Here is an 18,876-nt window from a genome sequence, read left to right as displayed (position 1 = left end):
TGGGGTGTATTAGAAGGGAGGTGGTTAGTAGATCGAGAGAGGTTCTCCTTCCCCTCTGCTCCGCCCTGGTGAGACCACATCTGGAATATTGTGTCCAGTTCTGGGCCCCTCAGTTCCAGAAGGACAGGGAACTGCTGGAGAGGGTCCAGCGTAGGGCAACCAAGATGATTAAGGGAGTGGAGCACCTCCCTTATGAAGAAAGGCTGAGGGAGCTGGGGCTCTTTAGTTTGGAGAAGAGGAGACTAAGGGGGGACCTTATCAATATTTATAAATATATAAAGGGTGAGTGCCACGAGGACGGAGCCAGGCTCTTCTCGGTGGCAAACAACGATAGGACAAGGGGTAAAGGGATCAAGCTGGAACACAAGAGGTTCCGCTTAAATTTGAGAAGAAACTTCTTCTCAGTGAGGGTGGCAGAGCCTGGAACAGGCTGCCCAGGGAGGTTGCGGAGCCTCCTTCTCTGGAGACATTCAAAACCCGCCTGGACATGCTCCTGTGCGACCTCACCTGGGCGTTCCTGCTCCATGGGGGGATTGGACTGGATGATCTTTTGAGGTCCCTTCCCGTCCCAAACATACTGTGATACTCGCGCCGCGAGGCGCCGCTGCTCTCCCGTCGCCGGTGACGGCTCCTTTGGACCCTGATTCTGATCGGGCTATAAATCTCCTATTAATTGCTTATCCTCTTTGTTACAGTTTCCTGACGTTGGCTGGAGGACACGGCCACCTGGGCTCAGAGACGCGGCTTCCGTACCGGTCTCTGTCCTTTCGGTGGCTGGTTTTACAGCGGCGCCTGCCAATTTATGGCCAGTTTCCTGAGCAGCGTTTCCCTTCTGAGGCCCGTTGCAACGCGTGACGGCAACTCTCCTAGCAACAGCACAGCTTCCAGCAACCGGAGCATCACGTTTAATCTGCCTCCCTTGTGCCGTTAATACACTTTATTCTTTTCAAATGCCTTCAAGGGCATGCACCCTTCAAGAAACCTGCTTAGAATCAGTGCAGCTATTAATCTTCTTCTCTTTGCGTAAACTCTACAGCTCACGCGAGAGCAATTTCTTCAGCTTTCTGGGCAGAAGTCCCTGGAGGTAAAGCTTTAGCTTCCCTTACCTGCTGGGCGGTCGGCACCGCACGCCCGGCTTCACGTACCCCTCGCTTTACGCAAAGCTGCTCCCACCGCTGACCCGGGAGGCTTCGGCATCCTCCAGCGGCCGGTCCCTTCAATCCGCTTCTGCTGTTGCCGAGCAACCGTGGGCCACCGACTGCCGGACGGATCCCCTGAGGAAAGAAGCCGCACCAAAAACGTTAGTAGGAGCAATATTTACGTCATTAAACGTTTAAGGAGGCATCGAGGGAGGGATGTCGTTTGCACACCAATGGGGACCTGACCCCCGTCGGGGGGGACGGACACCGGCACGCACAGACCCGACCGCGAACCCCCGCGGCTCGATCGGCGTCTCTGCCCCCCCCCTTGCCGGGCGCTGCAGTACCCGAGTTTCGCCACAGGGCGGCAGCACCGAGGCGCGCCGCGGCACCGCGTTGGGGCGGCCGGGTGCAGTACCGCGCTTTGCCCACAGGACGGCGCCACTGAGACCCGCCGCGGCAGCCCCGGGCGAGCGGTCGTGCCGCGTTTGGCGGGAATCCCGCCAAAAAAAACCCAAAAAACAAACGCGACCAAACAAAAAAGCGCACAGAGAGAGCCGCGGCGCGAAAGCCGCGCCCGCAGGACACGGAACCCGCCGGGGCTCGCCCCGAGCTCCCGCCGGAGCGGCGCCCCGCTCGCCACGCCACCCAGCCCGCCCGCAACCGCGCCTTAGCTCTGCTTGTAACCGTCCCCGCGACCGACGGGGGCTGCGCCGCTCCCGGAGGGGCTGCCGCACCGGGCACGGGCGCTGCGCCGGAGGGAGACGCGGCTCCGGACCGCACGCCTCCCAGCAGCTTCGCCAGCGCGGCCGCAAGGGCGGGGGGGGGGGGGGGGGGAACCGGAACCGAACGCCTCCGCGCCGCGCCGGCCCCTCCCGCTCCCCCCGTTCCAACGGCACGGTCACCCTCGCCGCTGCCGCACTCACCTGCCGCCTCTTTCGCCGCTCCGTTCCCCTCGCGCTCCCCCGCCGTCCCGCCGGGCTCCGCGGGCACCGACAGCCGCCGCGCCCCGGACACGCGCGCGGCGGGAGGTCCCCGGCTGTCGCCTCCTTCCCCTCCGCCCTTCTGCCGCCTCCGGGAAACCTCACGAAGGGCGGCCCTGAGCCGCCCGCCTCCCGATGCCCGGGCGCCGGCCGCAGCGAGCGCTCCGCAGCCGCCCCGACCCCCGTTCCCGTTCGCTCCCGGTCTCCCCCCCCGGCCCCAGCCCCGGCTCCGAGACACCGCGGACCTATCAGCGCTCGCGGTTTGGGCATGCGCACTAGGGAGACCGCAGCACCCGCCCCTTGCCGCATCCCGGTTGGCTCCCCGGGACACGTCAATCATCTCTCTCGCCGCCTATCAGAGCTCGCGGCTGGGGCATGCGTAGTAGGGAGACCGCAGCACCCGCCCCTTGCCGCATCCCGGTTGGCTCCCCGGGAATCGTCAATCACCTCCCTCTCTGCCTATCAGCGCTAGCGGATTGGGCTTGCGCACTAGGGAGACCGCAGCACCCGCCCCTTTTCCTCAACCCGGTTGGCTCCCCGGGACACGTCAATCACCTCTCTCGCCGCCTATCAGCGTTCGCGGCTGGGGCATGCGCAGTAGGGACACCACTACGCCCGCCTCTTCGGCAACATCATTGGCTGCGGGCGGCACGCCAATCAGCATCTCTCCGCCTATCAGCGCTCCCTCTTTGGGGCATGCGTAGTACACAGCCCTCGACGCCCGCCCCCCGGCAATCTGATTGGCAGACAGAAAGTCAACTGACGTGCCTAGGCAGCCAACCAGCGCTCCGCTCCTCCAGCCTTCCAGCGCCATCTGATTGGCCCGCTCTGCATCCTCACCCGCCGGCTCGCCGCCCTGCCGGGACCCCCCCCCGCACCCCGCGCCCTCCGGCCGCGCGGCTTGCCGCCGCCGCCGCGTTTAAAAGGCGACAACGAACCGCACTCCTCTGCTTCACGCGGAAAAGGGGGGCGGCTGGTCACCTGCAGCAGGAAAAACCCTTCTGTCTTGCGTTGCCCTTCGCCCTTACCATTGCACGGCCGTGCGCTCGTCAACGTAAAGCAGCCGCCTGACAGACGCACGCTCAGAACTTGACTAGGCTGGCTGGGGTTTTTGTCGGTCTTACGCACACGGACTTGCACTTCTCTGAGGAAACACGTTCTTTTTTAAGCACAGCCTCCCCTCGGGGAAAAAACGTGCCCACTCCGAGCTCCCCAACACCAGGGAGCCGCGGGGAAACCAGTGAAAGCCAAGACCCACAGCGGCAACGTCACGTGCCATTTGGCTTCAATTCTGATCACGCGCTTAAAAGCCTCTCTCGGTCCTACCGGTGACTGCTCCTTTTCTGGAAGGACAAACTTTCTTACCTGAACATCCTAAACTGAAGGCTCCACGGAACAGAACGGGGATTGAGCCACAGGACAACGTGCCGTCCACTTACGCTAATGGGGGAAAAAAACCCTAGAATTCAAACCCAAATTTAAAACTGCACGTGTCTTTTCCAAGCAGAAGGAGCCTGTGATTCCACAAAATAAGAAGGGCAAAGAGCAGGTCAGCTTATCACAGAAAGACAGGGACAGGGAGCAAGACAAGGAGACACAGAGAGAGGGAGAGAGAGGCAAAAGCGACGGAGAGGCCAAAATGAGCGCTCCACAGCCTCCCCTCCCTCGCCCCGACCCCCGTTTCCCCGTTAACTCCCGCTACCCGCCCCGGGACCCCACGGACGCGTTTGCCAGGGAGGCAGCTGTTCAAACGGGATTGAGACGGCGCGCTCTGATTGGCTGCTTTCCACCCCGCCGCGCCGTCCTCCTATTGGATGCTCCTTCCCGCGCTCCGCCCCCAGGTGCCCGCCTCAGCGTCGGACCTGACTGAGGACTGCGCAAGTTGGGCATGCGCAGAACGGAGACCGCAACGCCCGCCCCCCCCGGCAACCTCATTGGCTGCCTACGCACATCAATTGCCATTCTCCCCGCCTATCGGCGCTCCGCCCCTCCAGCCCTCCCGAGCGATCTGATTGGCCCGCTCTGCATCCTCACCCGCCTCGTCTGTCTTCTTCAAGCAAGTTCTGTTTCAAGCACAGCCTCTCCTTGGGGGAAAAATAATGCCCGCTCCGAGCTCCCAAACACCAGGCAGCCGCGGGGAAACCACTGAAAGCCAAGACCCACGGCGGCAACGTCAAGTGCCATTTGGCTCCAATTCCGATCACGCGCTTAAAAGCCTCTCTCGGCCCTACCCACGACTGCTCCTTCTCTGGAAGGACAAGCTGAACGTCCTAAACCGAAGGAACGCAACTCCACTGGCAGCCAATTTGCCTCTTCTCCGGCTTCCCCGCGGAATATCTTGTAGCGCCCTCCAACTCGCAAACGTTCTTCCCCAGTCCACGGCCCCAGAGACGCGGCATCTCCTGAGCGGCGAGCGGAATCGACCGCGCGGGATTTTCTTCACGGCGCGGAGAAGGCCACGCTGGCTAAAAAGCACGCCAGAGCACCCGAACCCGTCTGCCGCCCGCGGCCTGCGGCCCAGAGACCGGGAGCGCGCTGCCCGAGGGGCCGTGCGCCCCGCGGCTCCGGCCGGCAGGTCTCTCTCCCCTCCGCCCCCCGGCACCGAGGAGGCGCTGCCGCCTCCTCGCCCGCGCCCCCCGGCAGCGGGGCCGCCCCGGGAGAGCCGGGGGACCCCGCCTCGCCGCTGCCCCCGGGAAGGGCGCGGACGGGCGCGGGTTTAATCCCCGAGGGAGAGAGAGGCCGGGCTCCCCGCGCTCACCTCCCCAGGGAAGGCGCGGCCAACGGCCGCTCCAGCTCCGAGCGGCTCCCGCTCGTTGCCGCCGCAGGTCACTTCGGCTCCGCCTGACGCGGCCCCCGGGCAGCGCGCGCGCGCCCCCTCCGTCTGCCGCAGCTCTGGCTCGTCGAGGCCCCCCGCCTCCGCGGCTCCCGCTCCCGACGAGCTCTGTGCAGCAGCCTGGGCTTCCCGCGAGGTCACAGACCCACCGCTGCCAAAAGAACGAGGACTGGGATTAACCCTCCTAAGGAGCCATCGAGGGAGGGATGTCGTTTTCACACCAATGGGGACCTGACCCCCGTCGGGGGGGACGGACACCGGCACGCGCAGACCCGACCGCGAACCCCCGCGGCTCGATCGGCGTCTCTGCCCCCCCCCCCCTTGCCGCGCGCTGCAGTACCCGAGTTTCGCCACAGGGCGGCAGCACCGAGGCGCGCCGCGGCACCGCGTTGGGGCGGCCGGGTGCAGCACCGCGCTGTGCCCGCAGCCTTTCCTTCCTTGTCCAATTTATACAACGGCCTCGGCTCCTCAGATTCCGCCAGGGCTGCTCTCCTCGCATTCCCACCAGGTGGTTCCCCAATCCCTTTCCCGCGAGCTAAATAAAATACCCCCAACGGGCTCTTGTGCAGAGCACCGCTACCGCGCCGTCCTCCCGTTACGCGTCACGCAGGACGACACGGCTCATCTTGTAACAGAGACAAGCAAGAACTACGAACGCTTCTAGCGGCACTCCACAGGCAATACTAAAACCTGCCCACGACGTACCGCCCTCACAAGTTGTGCTCCAAGTTTATCCCGCCCTCTCCAAAACAAAACGATTCCGGCACGCGGCTCAAGTCCGTCTAACGCTCAGCGCCGCGATCGGGACGCTCGGCCACGCGGGCGGCTTCACGGCGCTCGCGCCCCTTGCACGCTAAAGCCACCGCAGCTTCCGCTGTAGGTTTTGGCGTTCGAGTGCACAGTCAGAGCCGAGGCCTATCCGAGAATCAAACCGAACTGCGGTACGCCTCACCGCTACGTACGGGGCCGGCTCTACACCGCGACGGAGCGCCGGAACAACCGACACCAAAAGCTGGCCGCACGAGCAACCCCACAGCAACCGGTTCCTGAGGGCTGCATCTTGTAGAACTTCACCGCAGCGTACGCTAACTCGGCAGCTTCTCTTCAAAAGCGGGAAGAGAAAACAGGGACAGGCGTCTGGAAAAACAAGGCAGAGAACAGAGCAGCTGGGAACACCGTGTCATTCGCACGTGCACGTCCCACAAGCCCCCGAACGTGGGGGGGCTCCCCGAGGAAAACAAAGCGGGGGCAGCGCCCCAAACAGCCGCAGCCCCGGCCCGCAGGCCGGCAGCCGCCCCCCGGCACGGCAACGCTTCCGGCCGACCCGAGAAGGGAGCCGTTCGTGCCGGTATCGACACCCCCCTTTTCCAGGCAGCTCGGAGAACTCCCTTTGCCAGCGTTGTCCTGGTACGTTTCCCTCGTCCGGCTGCTCTTGTCTGTACCCCGCGTGCACCATCAAGATGGTTTTCTAGGCACGTTTCCCACTGCCTCGTTCGCACAGAGCTTCTAAATTCGCTCTTACCTGTTCGTCCGATCTCGACAGAGCGCGTCAGCTCCTCGCACCGCGAGGCGCCGCTGCTCTCCCGTCGCCGGTGACGGCTCCTTTGGACCCTTATTCTGATCGGGCTATTAATCTCCTATTAATTGCTTATCCTCTTTGTTACAGTTTCCCGACGTTGGCTGGAGGACACGGCCACCTGGGCTCAGAGACGCGGCTTCCGTACCGGTCTCTGTCCTTTCGGTGGCTGGTTTTACAGCGGAGCCTGCCAATTTATTGCCAGTTTCCTGAGCAGCGTTTCCCTTCTGAGGCCCGTTGCAACGCGTGACGGCAACTCTCCTAGCAACAGCACAGCTTCCAGCAACCGGAGCATCACGTTTAATCTGCCTCCCTTGTGCCGTTAATACACTTTATTCTTTTCAAATGGCTTCAAGGGCCTGCACCATTCAGGAAACTGCGGGAAGAAATCCCATCAGAGTTCCAGACCCGAGCGGATGGAGGAAGAAATGCAGCCGACTCAATGAGAGTGATAAAGCATACTTCAACTTTATTGCCCGAGACAGCGTGCATTTATACCAAATACCATAATTATGCATACTTGTCTCTATCTAATAGGCTAAGCACTAAAAGGTTACATTCACTTACTCCACCTACTTGGGTTTAGCTAGCTATGCGCATCCCGCATTCTTCTGACTCTTATCTCTTCAAGGATATCCTGACCCTGCCTTAGTTAGTACTTTTCCGTTCCCCCCTTTCCCACGGCCTAATAGACAAGCTAACTAAGGCCTACTTATGTCAACTAGAATGGGCTCTGCTCGTACAGCTGCTCGGTGGACTCATGTCCGTGCTCCTTGAGCCGATCCCCGACAAGAAACCTGCTTAGAATCAGTGCAGCTATTAATCTTCTCTCTTACATTCCAAGATTCTATTCCCCGGACACTTTTCCCAATCATTTAACTTATACAGCAGCCACCATTAATTACAATATTTTACAAGATCCTCTTTCCTCATATTTCCAAGTGCTTCCCTATGTTTTGAAACACCTCCCAATACCGATTTTTTATGAACACGACTGAAAACAGTAATTTCTGACCCCACGGAAAAGCACAGGGCTGCTTGCAGCGTGAGTGGGAAAAGTGGAGAGAAAGTTTTACGGTGCACTTATACCAGAAAGAAACAATTCTAACAACAACCAGTAAAACAATTAACTCACATTCCTGACAAGCTGCTTGACTTTCAGAGAGGCAATAAACAGCAGCACATAATATGCACTGTAAAACTCGCAAATAACATGTTGATAGCAAACTTTAGCATTCTCTACTGCCAATTTCAACACCAGTGCTTCCTTAACTCCTAAGTTTTATACCCTGAGTCCCCGGGAGCACCCCCTTTCCCGTCACGATTATCATGACCACATTGCCGACTGTCAGATTCACTTGCTGTTAACTGATCTAATCTGTCACACAGTTCTGTTGTCCAGTTCTATTTTCAGTGACTTCTTCTGTTCTCTTGTGGAAGTTAGAGGGTTAAAGGCAGGAAAAGCAGATTGGTAAAATTGGTAAAAGGACTGATAGTACACTTGTTTACGACTTTAGCATTCTCAGCTTTCACAGGTTCTTTGAGTAAGTTGTCTGACACCAATCCTCTGGACTTGCTGTTCTCACCAGGGTTAGGTGATGGTACAGGAGGCTGACCGTTTGGCATTGTTCCTCCCCCCGCCCCGGACTGCTGAACCATCGGGGGTGCCGGAAGCACAGCAGGGGATGGAATAGGGAGGGTATCGCAGACACAAACCGGGTGAACTTCACCGCAACTTTCAGGATACTTATCAGGCTGCAACGCTGCAAAAATTCCGGCAGCAGCAGACCGCTCAAGCTTCCATGTAGTCACTAATGATTTAGCTTCTGTATGTCCATTGCTGACTTTATCCCATAATTTCTGCTCTATACTGTCTCAAAGTTCAAGTTTTGAGTCACTAATGCTCGTAACAGTCTTTTCAGGTTTTAATTGCTTCGCTGTAGTATTTATCAGTTTCCAGATGGTTACAAGGCCGAGAATATATCTTTCGCGGTGACTAATTGCCTTCCACAACACAGTTCCCATCATTTTCCAAGTCTCTATTTGAAAAACTCCTGACAGGTCAGCAGGATACCTATTGCCTCTGCACCAAGTTAATAGTCTTTTGAGGTTCTTCGCTGATAACACAGATATGCCCGTTTCCATCGGCGGAGCGGAAGGCTCCATTTTGCCGAGTTTCTGTGAAACTACCGCGGCTAAATTCTTTTCCACTTTATGACGCTTAATATTATTAATTACTTCCCTCCACGGTTTCATCAGTTTCTTAGCTGTTTTATCCTCGTCTATGACCATATCCCACAACACATCCCCCAATTTCCTCCACTCTCGTTCATCAAACAATAAATCAGGATCCTGAAAACACCCCTTAGTTTTCCCCATTGCTACTAGACCAGCTAGCTGTTTAACGCAACTATGATCAACCCCTCGCTTTTCTAAAAAGCTTTGTAATAAATCTAGGGCTACTTCTAAATCCATTTCTCCGTTATTCATCACTATAGTACGGTACCTCTTGCTAAATTAAGAGACCTCTTGCAGCCCTTGTTTCCTGTAGCCCAGCACTGGCGAACTTCAGTTGGTTCAGGCTTCGGAGTCGACACACCGCAGCACAGTGTTCGGTCGCTCTTGCCCGCCGGTCGCTGCTCTCCCGGCGCCTTTTGCTCCTGTCTGCCGCTTCAGGTCCCTGTTCGGGTGCCAATTGCAGAGAGAAATCCCATCAGAGTTCCAGACCCGAGCGGATGGAGGAAGAAATACAGCCGACTCAATATGAGTGATAAAGCATACTTCAACTTTATTGCCCGAGATAGCGTGCATTTATACCAAATACCATAATTATGCATACTTGTCTCTATCTAATAGGCTAAGCACTAAAAGATTACATTCACTTACTCCACCTACTTGGGTTTAGCTAGCTATGCGCATCCCGCATTCTTCTGACTCTTATCTCTTCAAGGATATCCTGACCCTGCCTTAGTTAGTACTTTTCCGTTCCCCCCTTTCCCACGGCCTAATAGACAAGCTAACTAAGGCCTACTTATGTCAACTAGAATGGGCTCTGCTCGTACAGTTGCTTGGTGGACTCATGTCCGTGCTCCTTGAGCCGATCCCTGACAAGAAACCTGCTTAGAATCAGTGCAGCTATTAATCTTCTTCTCTTTGCGTAACTCTACAGCTCACGCGAGAGCAATTTCTTCAGCTTTCTGGGCAGAAGTCCCTGGAGGTAAAGCTTTAGCTTCCCTTACCTGCTGGGCGGTCGGCACCGCACGCCCGGCTTCACGTACCCCTCGCTTTACGCAAAGCTGCTCCCATCGCTGACCCGGGAGGCTTCGGCATCCTCCAGCGGCCGGTCCCTTCAATCCGCTTCTGCTGTTGCCGAGCAACCGTGGGCCACCGACTGCCAGACGGATCCACTGAGGAAAGAAGCCGCACCGAAAACGTTAGTAGGAGCAATATTTACGTCATTAAACGTTTAAGGAGGCATCGAGGGAGGGATGTCGTTTGCACACCAATGGGGACCTGACCCCCGTCGGGGGGGACGGACACCGGCACGCGCAGACCCGACCGCGAACCCCCGCGGCTCGATCGGCGTCTCTGCCCCCCCCCTTGCCGGGCGCTGCAGTACCCGAGTTTCGCCACAGGGCGGCAGCACCGAGGCGCGCCGCGGCACCGCGTTGGGGCGGCCGGGTGCAGTACCGCGCTTTGCCCACAGGACGGCGCCACTGAGACCCGCCGCGGCAGCCCCGGGCGAGCGGTCGTGCCGCGTTTGGCGGGAATCCCGCCAAAAAAAACCCAAAAAACAAACGCGACCAAACAAAAAAGCGCACAGAGAGAGCCGCGGCGCGAAAGCCGCGCCCGCAGGACACGGAACCCGCCGGGGCTCGCCCCGAGCTCCCGCCGGAGCGGCGCCCCGCTCGCCACGCCACCCAGCCCGCCCGCAACCGCGCCTTAGCTCTGCTTGTAACCGTCCCCGCGACCGACGGGGGCTGCGCCGCTCCCGGAGGGGCTGCCGCACCGGGCACGGGCGCTGCGCCGGAGGGAGACGCGGCTCCGGACCGCACGCCTCCCAGCAGCTTCGCCAGCGCGGCCATAAGGGCGTGGGGGGGAAACGGAACCGAACGCCTCCGCGCCGCGCCGGCCCCTCCCGCTCCCCCCGTTCCAACGGCACGGTCACCCTCGCCGCTGCCGCACTCACCTGCCGCCTCTTTCGCCGCTCCGTTCCCCTCGCGCTCCCCCGCCGTCCCGCCGGGCTCCGCGGGCACCGACAGCCGCCGCGCCCCGGACACGCGCGCGGCGGGAGGTCCCCGGCTGTCGCCTCCTTCCCCTCCGCCCTTCTGCCGCCTCCGGGAAACCTCACGAAGGGCGGCCCTGAGCCGCCCGCCTCCCGATGCCCGGGCGCCGGCCGCAGCGAGCGCTCCGCAGCCGCCCCGACCCCCGTTCCCGTTCGCTCCCGGTCTCCCCCCCCGGCCCCAGCCCCGGCTCCGAGACACCGCGGACCTATCAGCGCTCGCGGTTTGGGCATGCGCACTAGGGAGACCGCAGCACCCGCCCCTTGCCGCATCCCGGTTGGCTCCCCGGGACACGTCAATCATCTCTCTCGCCGCCTATCAGAGCTCGCGGCTGGGGCATGCGTAGTAGGGAGACCGCAGCACCCGCCCCTTGCCGCATCCCGGTTGGCTCCCCGGGAATCGTCAATCACCTCCCTCTCTGCCTATCAGCGCTAGCGGATTGGGCATGCGCACTAGGGAGACCGCAGCACCCGCCCCTTTTCCTCAACCCGGTTGGCTCCCCGGGACACGTCAATCACCTCTCTCGCCGCCTATCAGCGTTCGCGGCTGGGGCATGCGCAGTAGGGACACCACTACGCCCGCCTCTTCGGCAACATCATTGGCTGCGGGCGGCACGCCAATCAGCATCTCTCCGCCTATCAGCGCTCCCTCTTTGGGGCATGCGTAGTACACAGCCCTCGACGCCCGCCCCCCGGCAATCTGATTGGCAGACAGAAAGTCAACTGACGTGCCTAGGCAGCCAACCAGCGCTCCGCTCCTCCAGCCTTCCAGCGCCATCTGATTGGCCCGCTCTGCATCCTCACCCGCCGGCTCGCCGCCCTGCCGGGACCCCCCCCCGCACCCCGCGCCCTCCGGCCGCGCGGCTTGCCGCCGCCGCCGCGTTTAAAAGGCGACAACGAACCGCGCTCCTCTGCTTCACGCGGAAAAGGGGGGCGGCTGGTCACCCGCAGCAGGAAAAACCCTTCTGTCTTGCGTTGCCCTTCGCCCTTACCATTGCACGGCTGTGCGCTCGTCAACGTAAAGCAGCCGCCTGACAGACGCACGCTCAGAACTTGACTAGGCTGGCTGGGGTTTTTGTCTGTCTTACGCACACGGACTTGCACTTCTCTGAGGAAACACGTTCTTTTTTAAGCACAGCCTCCCCTCGGGGAAAAAACGTGCCCACTCCGAGCTCCCCAACACCAGGGAGCCGCGGGGAAACCAGTGAAAGCCAAGACCCACAGCGGCAACGTCACGTGCCATTTGGCTTCAATTCTGACCACGCGCTTAAAAGCCTCTCTCGGTCCTACCGGTGACTGCTCCTTTTCTGGAAGGACAAACTTTCTTACCTGAACATCCTAAACTGAAGGCTCCACGGAACAGAACGGGGATTGAGCCACAGGACAACGTGCCGTCCACTTACGCTAATGGGGGAAAAAAACCCTAGAATTCAAACCCAAATTTAAAACTGCACGTGTCTTTTCCAAGCAGAAGGAGCCTGTGATTCCACAAAATAAGAAGGGCAAAGAGCAGGTCAGCTTACCAGAGAAAGACAGGGACAGGGAGCAAGACAAGGAGACACAGAGAGAGGGAGAGAGAGGCAAAAGCGACGGAGAGGCCAAAATGAGCGCTCCACAGCCTCCCCTCCCTCGCCCCGACCCCCGTTTCCCCGTTAACTCCCGCTACCCGCCCCGGGACCCCACGGACGCGTTTGCCAGGGAGGCAGCTGTTCAAACGGGATTGAGACGGCGCGCTCTGATTGGCTGCTTTCCACCCCGCCGCGCCGTCCTCCTATTGGATGCTCCTTCCCGCGCTCCGCCCCCAGGTGCCCGCCTCAGCGTCGGACCTGACTGAGGACTGCGCAAGTTGGGCATGCGCAGAACGGAGACCGCAACGCCCGCCCCCCCGGCAACCTCATTGGCTGCCTACGCACATCAATTGCCATTCTCCCCGCCTATCGGCGCTCCGCCCCTCCAGCCCTCCCGAGCGATCTGATTGGCCCGCTCTGCATCCTCACCCGCCTCGTCTGTCTTCTTCAAGCAAGTTCTGTTTCAAGCACAGCCTCTCCTTGGGGGAAAAATAATGCCCGCTCCGAGCTCCCAAACACCAGGCAGCCGCGGGGAAACCACTGAAAGCCAAGACCCACAGCGGCAACGTCAAGTGCCATTTGGCTCCAATTCCGATCACGCGCCTAAAAGCCTCTCTCGGCCCTACCCACGACTGCTCCTTCTCTGGAAGGACAAGCTGAACGTCCTAAACCGAAGGAACGCAACTCCACTGGCAGCCAATTTGCCTCTTCTCCGGCTTCCCCGCGGAATATCTTGTAGTGCCCTCCAACTCGCAAACGTTCTTCCCCAGTCCACGGCCCCAGAGACGCGGCATCTCCTGAGCGGCGAGCGGAATCGACCGCGCGGGATTTTCTCTTTGCCAGCGTTGCCCTGGTACATTTCCCTCGTCCAGTTGCTCTTGTCTGTACCCTGTATACACTATTAAGATGGTTTTCTAGGCACATTTCCCATTGCCTCGTTCGCGTGATCCTAACCCTAACCATGATCCTAAACCTAAACCTAACCCTGACCATAACACTCACCATATCCCTAACATATGTTTAACCATAACCCTAAAGCTCACTGTAACCTAAGCCTAATCCTAACGCTAAGTCTAAACCTAAACCAACCTTAATCCTAACCCTAACCTAGCCCTGACCCTGACCGTAACCCTGACCCAAAACCTAACATAGAGTTTAACCATAACCCTAACGCTACGTCTAACCCTAAACCAAACCTAAGCCTAACCCTAACGCTACGTCTAACCCTAAACCAAACCTAAGCCTAACCCTAACGCTACATCTAACCCTAACCCTAACCCTGACCCTGACTTAAGTTTAACCATAACCATAAACCTCAGCATAACCGTAACCTAAGCCTAATCCTAACGCTACTTCTAACCATAAACAAACCCTAATCCTAACCCTAAAAGTGATCCTAACCTAGCCCTGACTGTAACCCTGACCCAAAACCTAACTTAAGTTTAACAATATCCCTAAACCTCAGCATACCTGTAACCTAAGCCTAACCCTAACACTATTTCTAACCCTAAACCAAACCTAAACCTAACCCTAACAGTACTCCTAACCCTAAACATAACCTAGCCCTAACCCTGACTGTAACCCTGACCCTAAACCTAACTTAAGTTTAACCATATCCCTAAACCTCAGCAAAACCGTAACCTAAGCCTAACCCTAATGCTACTTCTAACCATAAACAAACCCTAATCCTAACCCTAAAAGTGATCCTAACCCTAACCCTAAACCTAACCTGAACCTGACCATAACACTCACCATAACCCTAACATATGTTTAACCATAACCCTAAAGCTCACCATAACCATAACCTAAGCCTAACCCTAACGCTAAGTCTAAACATAAACCAACCGTAATCCTAACCCTAACCCAAAACCTAACTTAAGTTTAACAAAAACCCTAAACCTCAGCATACCCGTAAACTAAGCCTAACCCTAACGCTACGTCTAACCCTAAACCAAACCTAAACCTACCCCTAACCGTAATCCTAACCCTAACCCAGCCCTGACCGTAACCCTGACCCAAAACCTAACCTAAATTTAATCATATCCCTAAACCTCAGCATACCCGTAACCTAAGCCTAACCCTAACGCTACATCTAACCCTAAACCAAACCTAAACCTAACCCTAACAGTACTCCTACTCCTAACCCTAACCCTAAACATAACCTAGCCCTGACCCTGACCGTAACCCTGACCCTAAACCTAACTTAAGTTTAACCATAACCATAAACCTCACCATAACTGTAACCTAAGCCTAACCCTAACGCTAAGTCTAAACCTAAATCAGCCTTAATCCTAACCCTAACCATAATCCTAACCCTAACCTAGCACTGACCCTGACCGTAACCCTGAGCCAAAACCTAACTTAAGTTTAACCATAACCCTAAACCTCAGCATACCCATAACCTAAGCCTAGCCCTAACGCTACGTCTAACCATAAACAAACCCTAATCCTAACCCTAACCGTGATCCTAACCCTAACTGTAACCCTAACAGGACCGTGACCCTGACCATAACACTGACCATATTCCTAACATATGTATAATCATAACCCTAAGCCTCACCATAACTGTAATCTAAGCCTAAGCCTAACCCTAACACTAAGTCTAACACTAAGTCTAACCCTAAGCCAATCTTAATCCTAACCCTAGCCCTTAGCCTAACTTAAGTTTAACCACAACCCTAAACCTCAACCTAACCTAGGCCTAATGCTAAATCTAAACCTGAGCCCCGCCCACCCCTTCCCACAATCCCCTGGTTAAGGGGAGGGGTCAATCACCCCAGGCCCTACCCACCACCCTTATCAAGTCACCTGGACCCTCACTGGAAATGACAGCACCTGCACTCCTGTCGGGCTCTGTCAGACACTGTCGGTTTTTGTGAAGCCTTGTCGAGACCTCTTGGGGTCTGTCAGGCTCTATCAGGCTTTGAAGGGCTCTGTAGGGCTCTGTCGAGACCTGTTGGGCTCTGCTGAGCCCCGTCAAGATTTCTCAGGCTCTGTTGAGACCCCCAGGGCTCTGTCATACACATTGAGGCTCTATCGGGAACTGACAAGATTTGTCAGGCCCTGACGGGTCCTGTTGGGCTCTGCCAAGCTTTGTCAGGCTCTGTGAGGATCCGTTAAACTCTCTCGGGCCCTGTCAGACTTTGTCAGGCAGTGTCGAGACCTGTCAGGCTCTGTCGGACTTTCTCAAGCTGTCTCAGGCCCTGCCTGGCTCTGTTGGTCTTTCTTGAGCTTTGTCTGCCCCTGTCATGCCCTGTCGGGTACATGGCTCAGCAGGGGAGGGGAAGGAGTTGTAGGTCTGTAGGCCACACCCCCTGCAGGGAGCCCACCAATGGGGGTGGAAGTGTGGGTCAAGGGGGAGGAGCCCAACTGGGAAGGTGGTGTGCTTGGAAAGGGGGTGGGGCCTGGTTAGGGCACACCCCTCCGGGAAGGCACATTGGGGAGAGCTTGTGAGGGAGGTGGGGTTGACAGTGGCCCCGCCCACATCTTCAGCCCCACACTCATCCCTAAACCCCACCCCCAAATCCTTCACTGGAAATGGAAGAAACCAAATGCTTAAGGTTTTTTTACATTATTTAATTTTATTGGGTGAGAATTGGCCCCAAAACCAGGTTAAAAATCCCCCAACATGGCCCTGGGGGAGCAACGTCAGGATGGCAGCGGCACGGCGCTGCCCTTTTCCAAGATGGCCGTCAGGGGTAAACAGAGCCACAGGCCCCACCACCCACCTTGGGCCCGACCCCAAAATGGCCACCCTAGGCAGGCCCCGCCCACCTCAGCCCCACCCTTCCAGCACAGGCTTGGCAGCCATGACAGCCATGGCCCCACCCACCAGCAGGGACACAGCAGCCCAGATGGCCACGCCCATCAGGGCAGCCACCTTGTTCCCATGGGCAGGGTGCAGGGCCACAGGGGCAGCCGATACAGCCGGGAGCTGCCGCCTGAGCACGGCGCAGACCAACAGCCCCTCCGGCAGTGCCAGCATGGCTGCCAGCCCTCCCCCCCCAGCCATCTTGGATTCCAAGCAGGGTGGCGCCCAGCAGCCATGCTGTCCTCATTTTGTTGTGCACAGGGCCCCGTGCAGCATCGCAGCCCAGGACAGCTGGTGGGGTGAGGGGACCCAGGAACGTCGATCTATGGGCAGAATGCAGCAGCTGTGGGGTGCTACATATCAGTGGGGCAGAGTGCTGGAAGTATATGGTGCTGCAGAGCAGTGCTGTGGCTGTATAGGGCAGACTGGATCTGTGGGGCACTGCTGTGGGTCTATGGGATAGGGTGCAGGAGCTAGTGCGCTGTAGGGCAGAATTGCTGGCCTATGGGCTAGTGGGAAGAAGCTATGGTGTTTTCTGGGACAGTGCTGTTGATCTATAGGGCAGAGGAACTATGGGGTGCTGTAGGGTTACACTGTGGGTCTATAGGGCAGAGTGAACAAGATATGGGGTGCTGTGGGACAGCACTGTGTGTCTATGGGGCACAGTGGAGACTTAGGGTGCTGTGGAGCACTGCTGTCCATTTATGGTGCAGAGTAAAAGCAGCTATGGGGTGCAGTGACTCTATAGGGCAGAGGGGCTATGGGCTGCTGTGGGGCACTGTGTGGGTCACTCACCTGTAGGGGGTTCAGCCTCTTCAGGGGTGTTTCACCCCACAACAACCCCATTGACCCCACAGCCGCCCTGACCCCCACACCGCCCCATAGACCCTTGTGATCCCCCCTCCCGCCCCCGCCACAGTGTGCAGTGGAGGCGTGGCCAGCCGGAGGAGGGGGGGCGTGGCCAGCCGGAGCGGGGGAGGGGCCGTGGCCAGCCGGAGCAGGGTGGCACGCGATCAGCTGGGGCGGGGGGGTCAGCACCTGTGGAGCCGAACATGGCTTTCATACTTAGAAAGGAGAGCCCTAATCCCAAACCACATTAAAAACAAATAGACCAAAAAGGCATCCTAGCCCACCTAGCTATTGGAGAAAAAAAAATCTTCATGTGGAAAACTCTCATGTGGAAGGCTCTCATGTTAAAAACTTTCCTCAAGGAGGTAAAACATCAGTGAAAATGAACGGAACAGAAAAATCCTCTGGCAATATTCTATTGTTGCTTTGGTTTGGTCATTTCCCAGGATAAGGAATGCTGGATGTGATTAGTGCTCGATCAGAGGATCCCAGGTGGTGGGGCTGCCAGAGCCATCCTTGCGGGGAGGCTAAGGGGCCGGACCGCAGCCCTTCCAGTCTGATCAACTAGAAACATACTGATTGCTTGTGGTCATTAAGAAACATTTTTCTGAGATTAGAGATGATGGCCCTGATGCTGTTCTTGGCTGGAATTTGATTAATGAGATAAGGTTTGCCTTGATTTCCTTTCAGTTCCAATTGAATACAGCATTCCTCACTTTCTGTGCTGTTACCACAAATAACCTATGTTTATTAGAGCATAAATCAGAAAAGTGGTGCCTAACCCAAACTCACAGTAACTATGGCTTTTTTCTAGCAAAGGCACACGCTACTGTATGAAAAGTGTAAATATTTCTATCCACCTTGTCACAGACTGTCTGTTCTAGGCTGCCTGTCCTCTGCAGTGGCACTAAGCCAATTAATTTTAATTATTTTTATCCACCCTTCTCCACTACACCCCCCCCAGCATCCCCATGCACAGAAACAGGATCCAGGAGGCTGACTCTGAAGTTGTTGTTTCTCTGCCAAAACGGTGACTTCTCCTTCCTCTGCCTGCACATCCCACAGCTCCGGGGAAAGAACTCCAGGATCGAGGCGCCCGGATCGTCCCGCGCAGTGACCGCGTTCCTGCCGCAGAGCCCAGGCGCTGTGCTTTGTGAAGAAGCATTTATGAGACAAAATGTTGCAGAAACTCCACACAAGCAGTGAGGTTTGCTCGAGTCACTGCAAAATAGTTATGTACAAGAAAAATTGCAAGGTCTGAGGATTCAAAGCCGAACTGTGTATTTCAAACAGCTGTAGTCTTTCACGGAAGGCCGTTTTGAAGAGCGAACCCTGTAATGGCTCGATTTATTTTTAAATGCCTGTGGTTTGGGTTTTTTAGGAATCTCATCAACTCTGTGCCTATTGGCCTCAAATTCCTGTGTACAGGAAAATCCTGAAGATAATGGAAACCAAACACAACTTTATGTGAAGTCCCCCTTCAAACTTTCAGCACTTACTGTTGCAGCAGCAGAGAATTTCTCGAACGGACTAACTGCTCCCAAGACCTTGAACCTCAATTAAAGAAAGGTACGAACTCCAGGGAGCCCGCCTGCACCGCGTTACTCTGCGCCACCAGGACAGAGTGAGGTGACGCCGGGGACACGCCCGCAGAGGCCCGGGCGGGGCCTCCCCGCCTCAGCCTCACGCCCGCCGCCCGGAACGCTCTGCCCATGCGCAGCCGCGGGACAGTGCGGGGCCACGCACGTGCGCGCCGAAGGGAGGTGGCGCGAGCCCCTCTGAGGGGGAGGGCGGGTACTCCGGGCTAGCGGTACGGGCGAGCCGCCGCCGCCGGG

The 18,876-nt window shown here is 57.4% G+C and overlaps 1 long non-coding RNA gene across 1 annotated transcript; it reads right to left on the bottom strand.

The window, feature by feature from the left end:
- Positions 1 to 15,936: 15,936 nt before the first annotated feature.
- On the bottom strand, positions 15,937 to 18,766 carry LOC110356110 (uncharacterized). Its single transcript, XR_002409156.2, has 2 exons — positions 18,541 to 18,766; positions 15,937 to 18,190 (listed from the first exon to the last, which is right to left on the bottom strand). It is a non-coding gene; the product is annotated as an uncharacterized LOC110356110 (long non-coding RNA).
- Positions 18,767 to 18,876: the final 110 nt, after the last annotated feature.

This window comes from Columba livia, chromosome 15 (assembly GCF_036013475.1).
Source record: "Columba livia isolate bColLiv1 breed racing homer chromosome 15, bColLiv1.pat.W.v2, whole genome shotgun sequence".
Taxonomy (NCBI): Eukaryota; Metazoa; Chordata; class Aves; order Columbiformes; family Columbidae; genus Columba; species Columba livia.
This window is presented reverse-complemented; position numbering and strand designations above follow the sequence as displayed.